At 40.8% G+C, this 18,325-nt stretch overlaps 1 protein-coding gene across 6 annotated transcripts in view; it reads left to right on the top strand.

The window, feature by feature from the left end:
- YEATS2 (YEATS domain containing 2) overlaps nt 1-18,325 on the top strand; it is a 99,457-nt gene that overhangs the window by 4,694 nt on the left and 76,438 nt on the right. Inside the window, exon 2 of one of the 6 annotated variants that reach the window (XM_070406707.1) lies at nt 112-211. The exons of the other annotated variants lie outside the window; for them this stretch is intronic. The gene's annotated coding sequence lies outside the window, so the exon portion shown is untranslated. The remainder of the gene's footprint in view (nt 1-111; nt 212-18,325) is intronic. 6 annotated transcript variants of the gene reach the window in all.

Raw genomic sequence — 18,325 nt, 5'->3', positions numbered from 1 at the left:
TCTTTAGTCTTTTCCATTGGTCTCTATATTTGCCTTTATGCCACTACCACACTCTTTTTGTTATTGTTGTTAATCCTTACCCCAGAATACTTTTTTCCATTGTTTTTTTAGAGCGAGTAGAAAGGAGGGCAAGATACAGAGAGAAACATCAATGTGAGAGAGACACCTTGACCAACTGGGGTCTGGGATTGGGATCGAGCCTATAACTGAGGTATGTACTCTTGGGGACCCTTCAGTCCGCAGGCCAAGGCTCTATCCACTTTGCCAAACTGGCCAGGGCCCATTTATCTTACTCTTGATTACTGTAGCTTTGTAGTAAGTTTTAAAATCAGGAAGTGCAAGTCTTCCAGTTTTGTTCTTTTTTATGATTGTTTGGATATTTTGGTGCCTTAAAATTCCAAATGTGAATTTTAGGATAGGTTTTTCTACTTATGCAAAAAGCGTCATTGGGATTTTGATAGGGATTGCATTGAATCTGTAAATGGCTTTGGGTAGTATTGACATTTATTTTTTATTTTAAAACTATGGAAGACAGTTTGGAGTTCCCTCAAAAAACTAAGAATGGAACTCCCATTTGACCCTGTGATCCCACTTCTAGGAATATATCCCAAGAAACCAGAAACACCAATCAGAAAGGATCTATGCACCCCTATGTTCATAGCAGCACAATTCACCATAGCTAAGATCTGGAAATAGCCTAAGTGCCCATCAGTAGATGAATGGATTAGAAAGCTGTGGTACATCTACACGATGGAATACTATGCTGCTGTAAAAAAGAAGGAACTCTTACTATTTGCAACGGCATGGGTGGAGCTGGAGAGCATTATGCTAAGTGAAATAAGCCAATCAATGAAGGAAAAATACCACATGATCTCACTCATTCATGGATAATAAAAACCATTATAAACTTATGAACAATAATAGATACAGAGGCAGAGCTGCCTCAAACAGATTGTCAAACTGCAGCGGGAAGGCCGGGGAGGGTTGGGGGCCAGGAGGGGGGTGGTAAGAGATCAACCGAAGGACTTGTATGCATGCATATAAGCATAACCAATGGACATAAGACACTGGGGGGGTAGGAGAGGCCAGGGGATTGTCAAGGGTGGGGGGGAAAAAAGGACACATATGTAATACCCTTTGTAATACTTTAAGCAATAAAAAAATAATAATATAATAAAAAACAAAACAAAACAAAAAAAATTTCAGTAGGTCCTCGGGTTACGTCGGAGATCGTTCCTATGGCGTGACTTAACGTGATTTTCGCCATAAGTCGGAACCCACCTACATAAGCACCTACATCACTCACATACACAGCAGTAATGAAGTGAAACAGTAAAAAAAATTTAAAAGAAAGATAACAATTCCTGACCTTTACTTGTGGTAAATAAATAATAAAAAACATAAAGCACATATATACATACGTTGAAATGACAGATCTTTTTTTTTTTATAAATAAACGGGAGATGGCGACGTAACCACAAAACGATGTACGTTGAATCCGATGTAACCCGAGGACTGTCTGTATATATATTTTTTATTTTTTTCAGAGAGGAAGGGAGAGGGAGAGAGAGAAACATCAATGATGAGAGAGAATCATGGATCGGCTGCCTCCTGCACGCCCCCTACTGGGCTGGAGCCTGCAACCCAGGCATGTGCCCTTGACTGGAATCGAACCGGGACCCTTCAGGCTGCAGGCCGAAGCTCTATCCACTGAGCCAAACTGGCTAGGGCTAGTATTGACATTTTAACAATATTAAGTCTTCTAATCTATGAACATGGGATGTGTCTATGTCTTTAATTTCTTTCACCAATATTTTGTACTTTTCATTGTACAGTTGTTTCACCTCCTTGGTTAAGGTAATCCCTCAGTATTATTTCTGATACTATTGTAAATGAAATTGTTTTTATGGTTTCCTTTTCATAGTTCTTTTTTTTTTTCCTTTTTTAAAGAGACTGTGAGGTTACGTGGTTCCCCAGGCATGACCAGCAGTGGGAGGTCAGCGTGGGTGGACGTGAGGACGAGGGGATGTGGGGACATGAGGATGTGGGGACAAGGGGATGTGGGGACGTGAGGACGTGGGGACGAGGGGATGTGAGGGATATGAGGACGAGGGGACCCATAGTTCATTTTTTTAATATATATATATATATATATATATATTTTTTTTTTTTTTTATTTCAGAGAGGAAGGGAGAGGGAGAGACAGAAACCTCAATGATAAGAGGGAATCATTGATTGGCTGCCTCCTGAATGCCTCCTACTGGGGATCGAGTTAGCAGTCCAGGCATGTGCCCTGGACTGGAATTGAACCTGGTACCCTTCAGTCCACAGGCCCATGCTCTATCCATTGAGCCAAACTGGCTAGGGCCATAGTTCATTTTTTAAAAATATATTTTTATTCATTTCAGAGAGGAAGGGAGGAGAGAGAGCTAGAAACATCGATGATGAGAGAGACTCATTGATCGACTGCCTCTTGTAGCCCCATACTGGGATCAAGCCCACAACCCGGACATGGAATTGAACCGGCGACCTTCAAGTTCATAGGTCGAAGCTCAACCACTGAGCCATGTCATCCAGGCTCATAGTTCATTTTTCATGTATAGAAATGCAACTGATTTTTTTTTTTATTAGAGAGAGAAGGAAATATCAGTTTGTTGTTCCACTTATTTCTGTGTTCATTGGTTGATTCTTTTTTAAACAAATAACTCCTCCTTTTACTTATTTTTTTTGTTAATCCTCACCCGAGGATATTTTCCCATTGATTTTTTTTTTTTTTTTTTTTTTTTTAGAGACAGTGGAAGACAGAGGGAAAGACGGAGAGAGAGAAACATTGATGTGTGTGTGTATTGGTTGCCTCCCACACATGCCCCAACCCAGTCAGGGGATAGAACCTGCAACCAGGGTACGTGCCCTTGACCAGAATTGAACCTAGGACTCTTCAGTCCATGGTCTGGCATTTTATCCACTGAGCCAGACTGGCTAGGGCATTCATGTATGTACCCTGAACAGGGGTCAAGTCTTGACTTGTTGGGATGACACCTTAACCAACTGAGCTACCCAGCCAGGGTGAAATGCAACTGCTATTTGTGTGTTGATTTTGTATTCTGCTACTTTGCTGAATTCATTTATTCTAACAGTTTTTGTGTATGTGATTTTTAGGGCTTTCTACATATTAAGATCATAATAAAATTTTTTCATATTCATTTAGTGGATGCACTATAATTTGCTATGGACTATTTCCAGTTTTTTTTATTATCAAATACATAGAAAGAGGAGAACTAACATTTAAGCAGCCCACGTATGATGTACATCACCCTTCCTTGAGAGTATTTCATTAGGATAGATTCTCAGAAATACCTGATCCTCCTCTCTTCTCATTTGACCACAGATTTTTATTTGAATCTTCATTGCCACCTCCTTAAATTGCCCTCCCATCTCCCTTCCTTCCTTTAATCCTGGTCCCCTTTCATTCTGTTTTGTATGCTGCTACCAAATGAAGAGTGAAGGTTGGTGTACTTTTCCCTCATAGAAAACAAGACTTAAGAAGCAGATTGTTTCTATATCATCGGTTCTGTGGGTGTTAGAAAAAAAAAGTTTTCAAAGGCTGGAGTACACTTCATGAATGATTTGAAATTTAATTTGATTCTTGAAGGATGAAGTAGCATTTTAGTAAGTGGAGAGAAGGCAGAGGTGAAATATTACCCATTAGAACAGTGGTTCTCAACCTTCCTAATGCCGCGACCCTCTAATACAGTTCCTCATGTTGTGGTGACCCCCAACCATAAAATTACTTTCGTTGCTACTTCATAACTGTAATTTTGCTACTGTTATGAATCATAATGTAAATATCTGATATACAGGATGATTTTCATTGTTACAAACTGAACATAATTAAAGCATAGTGATTAATCACAAAAACAATATGTAATTATATATATGTTTTTCGATGGTCTTAGGCAACCCCTGTGAAAGGGTCGTTTGACCCCCAAAGGGGTCGCGACCCACAGGTTGAGAACCGCTGCATTAGAAGGTAATTGTGAGATGTTCAGGCGTGTGAACTTTGATGACTGCAGACAAGGAGAGGTAGAACTCATTCTCCTAGACAAGGATTGTTTATCTGCTTATCTGGAGTGAGCTAGGGCTTTACATACATTGGCAATTTTTACCCATTTTGTTTTAGAAAAAATAGTTTATTTGAGATTGTATTATACTCTTTTATTGATGTATAAATCACATGATGTAAAATTCACCATTTTTGTTTTGTTTTTTTCTTTATTGATTAAGGTATTAACATATGTGTCCTTATCCTCCCATTGTCCCCCTCTCGCCTCCCCACTCATGCCCTCACCCCCCTGATGTCTGTGTCCATTGGTTAGGCTTATATGCATGCATACAAGTCCTTTGGTTGATCTCTCCCCCTTACCCCCACCCTCCCCTACCTTCCCTCTGAGGTTTGATGGTCTGTTTTTAAGTGCATAAAGTATATTCACAAGGTTGTGCAACCATTACTGTTTAATTCTGTAAGTTTTCCATCTCCCTAGAAAGAAATCTCGTATCTATTAGCAGTCAATCCCAGTTTCCCCTCGCAACCGTTTTCTGTGTCTATTGATTTGCCTGTTTGTGGACATTTCATATAAATAGAGTCATATAACATGTGACTTTTTGTATCAGCTTAATAATATTTCATTGTATGAGAGAAAGAGGGAGATATAGAGAGAGAGGTATCGATTGGTTGCCTCCCGCATGTGCTTTGACCAGGGCCAGGAATCAAACCCGTGACCCTTTGGTGCAGGTGCCAACATTCTAACCACTGAGACACACCGGCCAGGGCTAACCAGCCTTATTAAGGTACAATTTGCATATCACAAACTGCACATATATGAAATGTACAATTTAATAAGTTTGGACATCCTTATACACCTGTGAAACCATTCCCATAATCAAGATAGTGATCATATGCATTATCCCCCAAATTTTTCTTATACCCCTTGGTATCCTTCTCTCCCCTCTCCCTGTCGTTGCCCCTTCCCCTGGCAGCCACTGATCAGCTTTCTGTCACTATAGGCCAATTTGCATTTTATATAAATGGGATCATTGTGGAATATACTTTTTTTAGGCTGGCTTCTTTCACTCGGTATCATTCATGTTGCGTTTATCAGTTCATTCCTTTTTATTTACTAGAGGCCAGGTGCACAAGAATTGTGAACTGTGGGGGCGGTCCCTCAGCCCTCGGGGGATGTCTGACTAACGGCTTAGGCCCGCTCCCCGGACATCCTTAGCGCTGCCATGGAGGTAGGAGAGGCTCCTGCCACCACCGCTGCGCTCAACAGCCATGAGCCCGGCTCCTGCGTTGAGCATATGCCCCCTTGGTGGTCAGTGTGCGTCATAGCGACCGGTCGTTCTGCCATTCGGTCGATTTGCATATTAGCCTTTCATTATTTAAGATAATAGTCTATTGTGTCTATATATCACAATTTGTTTATCCATTCAACTGTTAGTGGACATTTAGGTTGTGTCTAGTTTCTGACTAGCACAAATAAAGACAAGTTTTTGTATGGTCATATGTTTTTATTTCTCTTGGGTAAATACTTAGGAGCGGAATAGCTGAGTCATATGGCAGAGTATGTTTAACTGTTTAGGAAACTGCCAAACTGTTTTCCAAAGTGATTGTCCCATTTTTTATTGTTCCACACTCTTAATTGTGTTCTTTTTAACATACAGAGAAGTAAGAAGAAAACAGAAAGAGACATAAAGATACCTATAATCAACCTCTCAGATTGTTCCTTTTGACATTTTCCACCCCCAAATAACTCATGTACATGATTAGAAAATTTAAACATTGTAGTCAGGAATAAAATGAAAAGCAGAACCACTACCTAGAGACAATGATTGTTAATTGTTTTTGATCTAGAAAAACACAAACATATACCAGTGTCTTTTTGTCTCTTTTTCTTCTGGTTTATAACAGAAGCAATCAAAGTATAAACACTATTCTGAACCTTGGTTTTTTTCACTTTACAATTTATTTCAGAGGTATTGAAATAGTTTTATTACAGTCTTACAGTAGTACCATCAGTTTTGCTAGTGTAATTGTGATAATAGGGGATTGTTTGAGTATAATGTGAAGTTTGTCTGTAAGAAATGCTAGGCAAATGTAGGAAACTACCCTGCCTAACTGAGCCATGGAAGGAATACACAAGCCACACACAGGCATGCACTTCAAATACCTTCCAGCAATCTGTTTATTGCTGTGTAATGAGTCATACCCATCCACATCTGGTGTTACAGATTTCTGTTGATTTCACATTACCCTCCTGCCACTTGACAGTAACTCACAAGCTGCAAACTTTCAATGCCCACTAACTACTACAGCAAACTTGAAGTCTTTTTCAAGGTAAAAGTGCCATGTTTATTTATCTACTAGAGGCCTGGTGCACGAAATTCACGCATGGGTAGGGTCCCTAGGCCTGGCCGGCAGTCAGGGCCAATCAGAGCCTGCCTTTTTTCATTCCGTGCCGACCCCTGGTGGTCAGCGCTGTCATAGCGGGTGATCAAACTCCTGGTCGGTTGAACTCCTGAGGGGACAATTTGCATATTAGACTTTTATTATATAGGATTTCTTAACCATTTAGCACACGTAAAATGGCTACCATTATAATTAGACTCCCTTTTTTATGTCATTGGTAAAAATTTTGAGTGTCATACTTTGAAACCTCATTTTTCCCATAATCCTCGTGATTTTTATGATACAATTTTACACAGCATGGTACATTTTAAAAATGTGTCTGTCGCATTATAGAAGAACTGATTTATTCCATGGTATGAACATACATAATTCCTTTACTTTTTAAACTTTTAAAGTTTTGTTTCAAAAAATGGTGATATACATCATATATACTAAAGAGCACATAGATAAGGAAGTATGTTTTAAAGAATAGTGGTAAAGCAGTAAATGACTACTTAGCTCCCACCCAGCTTACAAAATAGTAAATTACTAATATTTTTTAATTTACTGTATGCCCCTCACTGAGCATTTTACTTTTTTGAATATCTGAAATATTTCGTGATAAAATTAAATTTAAAAGTATTAAAAGTCTGTACTTCCCCCTCAACTGGTCTTCCTAATGAATGTTGATTGCCCAGCTGATAGCCCTGCTAGTGCACAAATAGTGTGCACACACATACCGGGGGTAGGAAAATCTATAAATAGATTTCTGTTTAAGATTAATGTGTATTGGGTTTATTATTGTTATTTTTTATAATCGCTTTGTTGAGATCTAATTCATATGCCATAAAGTTCACTCTGGTAAAGTGTAACATTTAGTTTTTTTGTTTGTTTTGTTTTGTTTTAAATATATTTTTATTGATTTCAGTGAGGAAGGGAGAGGGAGAGAGAGAGAGAAACATCAATGATGACAGGGAATCATTGATTGACTGCCTCCCGCATGTCCCCCACTGGGGATCGAGCCCTCAACCTGGGCATGTGCCCTTGACCGGAATCGAACCTGGGACCCCTCAGTCCGCAGGCCGACGCTTCATCCACTGAGCCAAACCAGCTAGGGCAGTTTTTGTTTTTTTTAAGTATATTCACAAAGTTGTGCAAACATCACTATATCTAATTCCAGAAATTTTTCATTAATAGGTAGATTTTTATGAGTAGATTTTTCAGATTAGGCAGTATTGGTCTAAAGAAAAACTAATTTCCTAAGATATCAAAAAATGTTTTAGGCTTTAAGGTACTGTTTCCTTTATAGAAAGAATCATAGCTCCAGATAGAAAGGCATAACACTATCCCCATAGGATTTATTGTCCATTTGAAAGTTCCAGTGAAAAGTCCCTATTTAGTGAAGTGTGCAAGATTTGGCTCAGTTATATAGTCCCAATGACTGTGTCCAAGAGTTTGGCACAATCTTGATCTGGTCCTGTTCTTTTCTCTCCAACATAGATGTGTAGACGAGTTTTGTTTCCTTTTGCTTCTCTTGGAAAGAAAACTTTTATGGCTTCACAACTGATACAACAGGATTGTCATATGAGTCAGAACTATCATTTTATAGGATTCCAGTGATCTGTGCCTGAAAAGGGCTTCAAGTCACTGGAAGGTTATATGGCTCCCCTTTTGTAAACTTAAGAATTTACTTGAGCCTGGCATGGCTCAGTGGTTGAGCATTGATCTATGAACCAGAAGATCACGGCTTGATTCCCGGTCTGGGCACAAGATCTGGTTGCGGGCTCAGTCCCTGGTGTGTGGCAAGCAGGAGGCAGCCGATCAATGATTCTCTCTCTCATCATTGTGGTTTCTATCTGTCTCTCCCTCTCCCTTCCTCTCTGCAATCAATTAAATATATATGTATGTATGTATGTATGTATAGAAGAATTTACCTGAAATATCTCAAACTCTTATATATCCATTGTTCACTCTTCTAGAAACATTATGTTGAAGTGATAGGGTAAAGGAAGAGTAAAATTTACCTCCCTAGCCGGTTTGGCTCAGTGGATAGAGCGTTGGCTTGCAGACTGAAGGGTCCTGGGTTTGATTCCGGTCAAGGACACACACCTTGGCTGTAGGCACCCGGCCCTGGTTGGGGGCCTGCTGGAGGCAACCAATCGATGTGTCTTTCTCACATTGGTGTTTCTCTCTGTCTCTCCCTTTCCCTTCCACTCTCTCTAAAAATCAATGGAAAAAATTACCTAAGGCAAACTTTCCACTAATGAATAGAAGGAGGACATGGATAATTTAGAATAGCTGTTTCATTCTATATATATATTTTTTTATTGATTTTTTACAGAGAGGAAGGGAGAGGGCTAGAGAATTAGAAACATTGATGAGAAACATCGATCAGCTGCCTCCTGCACGCCCCCTACTGGGGATGTGCCCGCAACCAAGATACATGCCCTTGACCGGAATCGAACCTGGGACCTTTCAGTCTGCAGGCCGACGCTCTATCCACTGAGCCAAACCGGTCAGGGCAGCTGTTTCATTCTAAACTCTTTTTCATACTATTACTTTGTTAAATTATTAGAAACAGAGTACTGGCCTGAATGGATCCTTGGGGCTGACCTTATATAGAGCAACTTTTAGTCTTAAGCAGTTTTGTTTATAATAGAAAAGTAGGTGTTTTTACTTGGAAATAGATAATACTTAAATAATGAAACAATACTTTTTGAGCTCTTGTATAGCTTTTTCATTTTGCTCAGCTCTTTACATGCCGTATTGGGAATGGCCAACATCAGCTGAATGGCCCACATCAGTTTGACACGAATGATCAGCCTCTGTCAGCTTCCCACCATTCTGGCCCAGTGTAAAATTGTGATTATTTTTACTTAAAATACCTATTTTTTTCAATTCTAGATGAGTTGAGGAGAGATTGATTGTGTTGGCCAACAAATGAGAGCGTATTCAAACAATTTTGTGTATAAGACCTGGCTTAGGATAATTAGGATAGAGTTTTTGTCAGTACCAACTGTAATGAAAATCAGAACAGAATCTTCTTTCTTTTATATTTCCCTTAATCTGAATCTTTCCTATTATAGGTTACTTCAGATAGCTTGTAGTGTGAAAAATAAGCATAATTTTTTGGGGGAAATTAGCTGTATATGTTAACTATATCAATGAGAGATGACAGTTTTATGAGTAATCTTCAAATAGGAAAAAATTAAATTGACATTGAAATACATTTTGATTCTTTTCATTGGACTTATTTATGCCTAATGATTTTTCTCAGTCTGATATTAAAATGGATGTACATTCTTAGCATACACATTGAACAGTCTTTGGGAAGCTTAGATGGTGTTGGAGTAAAACCTGCTGCTATTTTTTTTTTTTTTAATCCTCATCCGAGGATATTTTTTCCGTTGATTTTTAGGGAGAGTAGAAGAGAGAGGGAAGACAGACAGAAACACATCGATTAGTTGCCTCCTGCATGAGCCCCAACCAGGGTCCGGGCTAGGGAGGAGCCTGCAACCAAGGTACCAGTCCTTGACTGGAATTGAACCTGGGACCCTTTGGTCTGCAAGCCAACGCTCTATCTACTGAGCCAAACTGGCTAGGGCTGCTGCCTTTTTTATTTTTTTAATATATTTTTATTGATTTCAGAGAGGAAGGGAGAGGGAGAGAGAGCTAGAAACATCAGTGATGAGAGAGAATCACTGATCAGCTGCCTTCTGCATGATCGGGGATCGAGCCTGCAAGCCAGGCAAATGCCCTGGCCAGGAATTGAACCGTGACCACCTGGTTCATAGGTCAATGCTCAACCACTGAGCCACACCAGCGAGGCCCTGCTGCTATTTTTAATTTGCAAAATTCAGGGGTTAGCAAAAGAAGGGTTACAGTTGTTCGTGTGGAAAATAATGCAATGATTAATAAATAAAAGAATAAGCTTTTATTCTTTTTATCACAACTGTAAACCTACTTTTGCCTACCCATGTAGGATTCATGATATGGATCATATGTATTTAGATTACTAACAGGCAGTTGCATTGTGTTCTTAAAGGTCCAACATTAAATGTGTGTAGTACACATTACCTTGCTTCTGGATCTACTTTGTTTATTGCTGCAGTAATGCCTTCTAGTTATGGTGTACTATTCTTTTAATACCCTGCTGGAAAGGAATTGTAATCTGTATTCACAAATGAAAAAACAGGTCTGTCATTTTCCTCTGAGGATACCTTTAGACCACATCTCCATAGGTTTAGATATATTGTTGTTAAGTTTTCAATAGTCTGTTCTTTTAATTTTCTCTTTGAGTCAGGAATTATTTAGAATATCATATTTTCCATATCATAGTGAGTTTTTGTTAATAATTTCATATTTACTTTTATTAGGATCAGAGAATATAACATTTTCACATTTTGTAATTATTGAGGCTTTCTTCATATTCTGTTATATGATTTAATTTTAATGAAGTTTTATAAATATTTCAAATGGATTATTCCATGCTGCGTTCATAGTTGTATGTATCTGTTAAATCTGGCTTCTTATTCACATCTATATTACCTGTATTTTTATCTGTTGTTATCTTGGTCTTTTAAATTTCTGAGAGAGATGTGTTCAGATTCTATTATAATGGTGATTTTCTTAAATCCTCCTTATATTTCTGCTTTGTTTTGTATTTTGTATATTTTGACACTACGTTGTTTGGTGTATAGGTTATGATATATCTTTGTGATTGTGTCTTTTAATAGTAGCAGTCATTATTAAGTGTTTTCTTTGCCTTAAATTATTGTCTGCTATTAACCTTGCCAAGCATGCTATCTTTTTGTTTGCACATGCCTGTGTATAACTTTGCACATCTCTTTTGTTTTAATATGTTTGTATTGATTTCAGAGAGGAAGGGGGAGAGAGAGGGAGAAGCATCAGTGATGAGAGAGAATCATTGATCTTCTGCCTCTTGCACACCCCGTACTGGGGATCAAGCCTGCAACCCAGACATGTACCCTGACCAGGAATCGAATTGTGACCTCCTAGTTCATGGGTTGATGCTCAACCACTGGCCAGACATTTTTGCACGTCTCTTTATTTTAAACAGCCATAGTGCTTTTGAAGTTGTAGCAATATAAACAAATAGATTTGTAAGTATAGTATTGTGGAAAGCATGATGAAAGCTAGTGTAAACTAGTAGTTATAGTCCCTGTGGATATTTATATTTTATCATGTATTTTAGTTAGCCATTAATTTATTCATCAAGTAGTTTATTGAGAGCTTACAAGAACTGTGTAGGGGAAATATAGGGAGAGCTGTATTGGAAGATATGATCTGGGAAGGCTTTCTCTGATAAGGTGGACATTTGAGTTGGGATCTGGTAAAACTAACCTAGGGGAAGAGCATTCCAGAGAGAAGGAACCTTAAGTCCAAAAACCCTAAGGAAAGATTGAGGTGTATTTGGGGAACAGAAAGAAAACCAGTATGTCTGAATGTTAATGATGAAGAATGGAGAGGAAGGCTGGACCCAATTCATGTAAGATCTTGTAGGTCATGTTAAAGAGAGTGATTTTATTCTAAGTGTTAGGAGAAGCAATTGAAGATTTCAAGCAGGAATGACATGGTCAGATATATATTTTTATAGTCCTAAACTGAGGTATAGTGAAATACACAAACAGTTGAAATACACGGATTTTAAGTGTATGGTTGGGTGAGTTTTCACAATTGCATATTACCCATGTAACCCACCCCATTATTAAGATATAAAATATTTCTATCATCCCAGAATGATCCTTATTCCTCTTCCCAATCAGTCTCCACCACCAGCACCCCACTACTATTCTCTTTTCATTCACCAAAGATAAATTTGTCTGCTTCAGAATTTCATATAAGTGGAATCATTTTATGCACTCTTTTATGTCTGACTCTTTTACTTACCATAATGATTTTGAAATTCATTCCTATAGTTGCTTGGATAAGGAGTTCATTGGGTATACCACAGTTTGTTTGCCCATTCTATTTTGGATTTTGTAGATATTTTTTAAATGTCTCTTTGGCTAATAGAGGAGAATGGTTGCAGATTCTCTCATTCACATATTTGATAAAGAAACACTGGTTGTCATGTTAACAAAGGGGAAAATATTTTGAGGGAAGTGAAGACTATAGAAACAGGGCCAAAGAATTATAAAAACCATTATTAACATCTTAGAAACGTTTGTCTATATGGAAGCAGATGGAAAATGATTGTTCTGCTCCTCCCCATTCCCCTTTTTAAATCAGATGGGCAAAGTTGTCTTGAATGAGAGCACAAAATCCAGTGGTTCTAATGAGATTCAAATGCCATAAAGATCATAGAATTTTAAATAAGTTTTTTTTCATTTCAGAGAGGAAGGGGGAGGGATAGAAACATCAATGATGAGAAAGAATCATTGATTAGCCCTAACCGGTTTGGCTCAGTGGATAGAGCGTCGGCCTTCAGACTGAAGGGTTCCAGGTTCGATTCCGGTCAAGGGCATGTACCTTGGTTGCTGGCACATCCCCAGCAGGGGTGTGCAGGAGGCAGTTGATTGATGTTTCTCTCTCTCATCGATGTTTCTAACTTTCTATTCTTCTCCCTTCCTCTCTGTAAAAAAATTAATAAAATATTTTTAAAAAAAGAAAAAAAAGAATCATTGATTAGCTGCCTCCTGTATGCCCCCTACTGGGGATCGAGCCTGCAACCCTGGCATTTACCCTGACTGGGAATCAAACCCTGACCTGGCTCAACCACTGAGCCACACCAACCGGGCGATCATAGAATTTTATATTGAGAAGATACCTCACATAGTACATAGCAAATTTTTCAAGGACCTCCTTCCCCTAAGAATTGGCCACCTTGTAAGCTATGTCTGCAAGACAGGGTTCTAGGACTAAATTCTAGGGGTTCTAGGTTTTCTCTGACATGAGAACTAAAACTTTTTACTAAGAATATCTAGTGACTATGTATTACCTAATTTTTATGTTTTTAATTATATAAGTTTTAAAAAATTATTTTTCTCTTGGAGTTTATTTCAAAATATAGAATATTAAAAGGTTTTGGTCTTCAATCTTTTTTAAAAATCCAGACTAGTTTGTGTTATTTGAATAGGTGTGATACAGGCTAGTTTTGCTTTTTTATATTATACATGGGAAAAGTGTGTATTTTTTTAAGGGTAACTGGATAACATTTACTGTTTGTAATGCTGTTTCAATGAGATGAAAATTTTAAATTACAGGAATGAGTATTACATATATTTCTGTATTAGTATTTGACTCCATGGTATGGAGAAAGTCCTTTCTCAGACAAATTATAAACAGTAACATTTTTTTAGCAGTTCACAATAACATTTCAGTATTCTTTTTAATTTCATTTTATTTAAAACCTAAAAAGGATTAGTAGGACATTTTGTTTCAGAGTTGAATCTGAAAATATCTAACAACTGTTCACATTTCCTTTTCATAAATCTTGAAACCAGACAAGAAGAATCCAAAAATTCATATTGCCATGGTTTGTTACACATTCCATTCGCTTATTTATTACATCATGATGATAGCATGCTTCACCATACGTGCCTAGCCTTAGCTAGCATGTACTTGAATGCAGCATGTGTATACTTTAGTATTCTTGCTAGACTGAAGCAGACCTGACTTATTTAAACCCTAGAGGCCCGATGCACAAAAATTTGTGCACTGGGGCGGGGGTGGCCTCAGCCCGGCCTGTGCCCATTTGCAGTCCAGGACCCCTTAGGGGATGTCCACCTGTCAACTTAGGCCCACTCCCCGGGGGATCAGGCCTAAGCTTGCAGTCAGACATCCTTCTGGCAGCCAGGGAGCCCTCAGGGAATGCCTGACTAAAGGCTTAGGCCCCCATGGGAGCTGTGATGAGGAAGCTGGGGTGACAGAGGAGCCACGCTGTCCCGCCCTGGGTCGGGTCGCACACGGGACGCCCAGGCAGGCCGGTGGATCGCTGTTGCCCGCCCGGCCGCCCCGGGTTGGGTTGCACAGGGGGCACCTGGGCGGGCCGGTGGATCGCTGCTGCCCCGCCCGGCTGCCCCGGGTCAGGTCGCACATGGGACGCCCGCCGCCCCGGGTCGCAAATAGCAGGCCCGGATGGCGGCGGGGCAGGCGGGATGGTGCTGACCCGCCCTGCCTGCAGTATGCAAAGTAGCCGCCATCTTTGTTGGCGGTTAATTTGCATATCACACTGATTAGCCAATGGGAGGCATAGCGAAGGTACGGTCAATTACCATGTTGTCTATTAGATAGGACTAGGGGCCCGGTGCACGAAATTCGTGCACTGGGTGTGGGGGGCGGGGGGGTGTGTCCCTCAGCCCAGCCTGCCCCCTCTCACATGCTGGGAGCCCTCAGGCGTTGACCCCCATCACCCTCCAATTGCAGGATCGGCCCCTTGCCCAGGCCTGATGCCTCTGCCAGAGGTGTCAGGCCTGGGCAGGGGACCCCTCTCTCCCCCCGATCACCGCCTCCGCCCTCGCCCAGGCCTGATGCCTCGGCCAGAGGCGTCGACCCCCATCACCCTCCGATCGCCTGATCGGCCCCTCGCCCAGGCCTGATGCCTCGGCCAGAGGCGTCGACCCCCATCACCCTCCGATCGCCTGATCGGCCCCTTGCCCAGGCCTGACGCCTCTGCCAGAGGTGTCAGGCTTGGACAGGGGACCCCCATCTCCCCCCGATCACTGGCTCTGACCCCCGCCCAGGCCTGATGCCTCTAGCCCAGGAATCATGCCTGGGCAGGGGACCCCCATCTCCCTCTGATCGCTTGCTCCACCCCCTGCCCAAGCCTGACACCTCTGACCCAGGCTTCAGGCCTGGGCAAGGGGACCCTCATATCCCCCCAATCACCGGCTCCACCCCCACCCAGGCCTGATGCCTCGGCCAGAGGAGTTGACCCTCATCACCCTCCAATCACTGATCACCGGATCGGCCCCTTGCCCAGGCCTGAGGCCTCCGGCAGAGGTGTCAGGCCTGGGCAGGGGACCCCCAGCTCCCACCATTCCCGGCTCTGCCCCTGCTACCCACGATCTCTGGCACCGCCCCTGCCAAGACCTAACGCCTCTGGCCAAGGCGTTAGGTCTGTGTAGGGGACCCCCAACTCCCCACGATTGCAGGCTCCACCCCTGCCCAGGCCTAACGTCTTTGGCCAAGGCTTTAGGACTGGGCAAGGGATCCCTAGGTTCCCGGACTGCCGGCTCCGTCCCTGCCCAGCTCCCATTACTGGCTCCACCCCTGCTTCCCGCTATCACTGGCCGGGGCAGCAAAGGTGCCTGGTTCTCTGATCATAGCTGGGGGGCCTTTGCCCTGCCCCCAGCTCTTAGCTCCCCTCTGGGTTTCCGATCACCGTCAGTGGCAGGGGGCTTCTTCCGTCCTTTCCCTTTTGCCTCCCAGCATTGTGCCTACATATGCAAATTAGCCGCCATCTTTGTTGGCGGTTAACCGCCATCTTGTCTGGCCATTAATTTGCATATCACCCTGATTAGCCAATGGGAAGGGTAGCGGTTGTACGCTAATTACCATGTTTCTCTTTTATTAGATAGGAAGGATGGTCAATACACTCGTAAATCTTCCGATAATGTTTATTGGAAGCTCAAGTCTATGCCCAAAGATGGCAGGAGAAGGTTGCTTACAAGGGCTGCGTGAAATAGGAATTACCTTGGCTAAACAAGTTAACTCACTGGTGGTTTCTTCCTTACTTACCCAACACCTCCACTACCAAATCCTTCCTTTTTTCCTCTTCTATTTCCCCAGCTTCAGAGCAAAAGTTAAAAGAGAGCTTTTGCTTCATTCCTTAAGTGAGGGTAAAATAAAGTACTGTTTTCTTCAAGAAACCCCAACCTTTCTGAGGAATAACCACTGTAATCTTGAGATTACTTGAGAGGTGGTGGGAAGAGAATATGCAGATTAAGAGCTCCATGGAATGGGTTAGTGAAGATGATACTGGATTCACTCATCTTCACAGGTAGTCCATAAGACTCTTGGAAAACTGGAAGACAGGTGGTCTCTAAGGAAATGGTATGAGGCAGAAACACATTTGGAGATCTGCTGGGTTGTCTCTGCCTCCGATTTTAGATTTGTCTGAGAGTAAGAGTGTTATTTTTTTTTTCTTATTTGCATTAAGGAAAAAGGAATGAGGTTTATTGATTTTTTTTAAAGAATGTATTCTTGCCAAAACCAGTTTGGCTCAGTGGATAGAGCGTCGGCCTGCGGACTGAATGGTCCCAGGTTCGATTCCGGCCAAGGGCATGTATCTTGGTTGCAGGCACATGTCCGGTAGCGGGTGTGCAGGAGGCAGCTGATCGATGTTTCTCTCTCATCGATGTTTCTAACTCTCTATCTCTCTCCCTTCCTCTCTGTAAAACATCAATACAGTATATATTTTAAAAAAAAGAATGTATTTTTCATATAACTGTCCCAGAATTTCACTAGAAATTCTTAGTGACAGTTTGTCTAAAACTAGTTACAGACCAAATGGAGAAGGCTAAAAGAAAAGAATAAGACTTTACTCTCACTTTTTATAAGCTCTAAAAACAGAAAATAATAGATTCAGGGTCTCTATAAAAATAAAGACATATTTATATTCTGAATTAGAGCAGGTTAGGTAATGCTGGTGAATAACATTAAATGGCTTGATTAAATATGTTTATTAACACTGAAGTTTTTAGAACATTTTAAAGCTTAGGGCTATTATGCACGATAACAGTTATAGGGAAAATGTTCTCTTAAATCCAGGATTTACATATACATATATCAGTACATGAGCCTGACACCTGAATCAAGTGAGTCTGTCTCTGGGTTGGGTGAAAGAACTGAACTAAGAGCTGAGAGACTTCTTTTTTTTTTTAAAGAATAAATTTTTAAAAAAATTCTCACCTGAGGATATGTTTATTGGTAAGAGAGAGAGAGAGAGAGAGAGAGAGAGAGAGAGAGAGGAGAGAGAGAGAGATGGGAAAGAAACATTGATCCATTGCTTCCTGTACACTCCCCCTCCCGGTATTGAACCTGCTACCTAGGTATGTGCCCTGACCAGGAATTGAACCCACTTTTTTGGTGTATTGGACATGCTCCAAACGGAGCCACCCAGCCGGGCAAGAGGCATTTAAATTGTTATTTCTGCCCTAACTGGTTTGGCTCAGTGGATAGAGCCTTGGCCTGCAGACTGAAGGGTCCCAGGTTCGATTCCGGTCGAGGGCATGTACCTTGGTTGCGGGCACAGCCCCAGTAGGGGGTGTGCAGGAGGCAGCTGATCGATGTTTCTCTCTCATCGATGTTTCTAACTCTATCCCTCTCCCTTCCTCTCTGTAAAAAATCAGTAAAAATATATTAAAAAAAAAAAAGTGTGCTCATGAAAATTAAACGCCTCCTTACATTTAAAAATAAAATAAAAAAATAAATTGTTATTTCTGTTAACTTTGAGTGAATAAAAAATAAATATTTTTGAGTTAACATTTCATCTTCATTAATTTTATTTTAAAACTTTGTATTACCTCAATAAATACTCATTGTATTTTTGTCTTTGGTTAGGTACATAATCTCTGTTAGTGATAGAGCAGAGGTTTGGAAATCAGAGAACTCTTCTTGTCTTTTTTTATGTCATAGATTAATGTTAAGGGGCAACTCATGTAACCACCCTGGAGCAGTTTCTTTTTTTGTATGTCAGTAGAAGCTGGCTGCCCAATAAGGAGCCACTAGCCATGGGTGGTTATTGAACCTTTGAAATGTGGCTACTCTAAATCGAGATATGCTCTTAGTTTAAAATACACACTGGATTTTAAAGACTTAGTACAAAGATAAGAATGTAAAAAGTATCTTATTGCTAATTTGTTTATATTGATTACATTACTGGAGTGATAATATTTTGGGTATATTGGTTGAATG

Source organism: Myotis yumanensis, unplaced genomic scaffold (assembly GCF_028538775.1).
Source record: "Myotis yumanensis isolate MYYU_CA2020_CCGP unplaced genomic scaffold, mMyoYum1.0.hap1 SCAF_2, whole genome shotgun sequence".
Taxonomy (NCBI): domain Eukaryota; kingdom Metazoa; phylum Chordata; class Mammalia; order Chiroptera; family Vespertilionidae; genus Myotis; species Myotis yumanensis.
The sequence above is the reverse complement of the archived record's forward strand: the minus strand, read 5'-3'. Positions and strand labels throughout refer to the sequence as shown.